Source organism: Loxodonta africana, chromosome 11, assembly GCF_030014295.1.
Source record: "Loxodonta africana isolate mLoxAfr1 chromosome 11, mLoxAfr1.hap2, whole genome shotgun sequence".
NCBI classification, from domain to species: domain Eukaryota; kingdom Metazoa; phylum Chordata; class Mammalia; order Proboscidea; family Elephantidae; genus Loxodonta; species Loxodonta africana.
In genome coordinates, this window is record NC_087352.1 from 25,648,461 (window position 1) to 25,650,039 (window position 1,579).

The following is a 1,579-nucleotide window of genomic DNA, read 5'->3' on the forward strand; positions in this document are numbered from 1 at the left end:
GTAGGATCGCTATGAGTTGGAATCAACTCAACGGTAACGGGTTTGGTTTTTTGGTTTTACCTGATGATTTGCAATCAATTGAAGCAATGACCTTATCACAGGCCTTACAGTTTCAAAGAAGCAAGCTCAGAAGATTGGATCAGTCATTGTGATGGAAAGTCATTCTTCATTTGATGAGAATTACTGATGTTCTACTTCCAGTGTAGTTTTAAAGATATTTCATTGGTCACATGCAATTAAGTGGAATTGTGAAATCCATTTTTTGTGGATGGGGCTTTGAGGCTGATTTAAGGTCACATGAAGAAAGAATTTGAGTCTGTTCCTCAGAACTAGAACTATCGAATATAAGGGACTACCTGGCAAACCAGCTGATAGAAACTTGTGAGTGAGAATGAACAGGAGTGTGTCTTTAGGTAGATAAAGGTAACACTCATAATGGTGTGGAGCATAAGAGTCATTACCATACTCTCAACATGGATCTAAGAGTATATGCTCTTCATAGTGTGAAAATCTAACATGGCGGAGACAGGCCAATGGGGGGAAAAAACAGGATGTACCAAAGAATGAGGAACTTCAAAGCAGGGAGAAAATTATTTCAGTTACTGTTTCACTTGGAAAGAAATTGTCTATATTTATATGAATAAATATATTGGTATTTTTATGTAAACATTGGGGTGGATTATGGAGAAAACGTTGGATATACGTACTGGGCTCTTTTACTGTCAGCTATTCACTATATATAACTTTCAGTGCCTCTTACCAGCTTGTGCAAAATATGTGAGAAAATTTGTTTTGTGATTCGACTATACAGTTGGGCTCTTCTTTGTAAGTTTTCCTTCTACAAAAGCTGTTCTTGAGAGCATCCGTATCTTGTAAAGGTAACTTTGTAAGATGTAGGACCACATGGATTAGGTCTGTCTAACCTTGACCACAGCTGAGAAAACAGCAACCAGAATTGTGAGAGTGAGCATGTGTACAGGGTAATGGAAGAACCAAATTCCCATTTAAACTTGTCATATCACTTCTGTAAAATCAGCATAAAAATCTTCAGCACTGGGAGCAAGTGGCCGGGCAAATAGCAGAGACAGCTAATGGAGAGGCGTGTCTTTTCTCCCTCTCTATCTACACGTGCACGCACGCATGCACACAATTCCGTGTTAGTTTCTCTGTCAGTCTGCCAGAGAGATTGGTTCCAGATCAGTGGCCAAACACCTAAAGATTTGAGGAAGGGCAGAAGGATGCCCTGCCCACAGTCAGCTACCTTCATCAGTCTTATCTCCTTGCCTGTTATTTCATATGTAATAGAATGACATGTGCTCTTGAAAAGTTTTATTATTTTTGGAGGCTAAATTGTATCAAAAGGTACACATTTTATTAGATGTTACCAAATTGCCCTTCCTAGCCAAACTTATTTATACTGAGGAAGGAATTTTTTTCTCATTAAACAACGAACATACATAATTGTTTTGTGACGTTGGTTGCCAACCCACAACATGTCAACACTCTACCCTTATGAGGAAGGATTTTTAAAGGAATTTTGTGGGAACTTTGTCCAGTATTAAGGTCCCTGGGAGTGCAG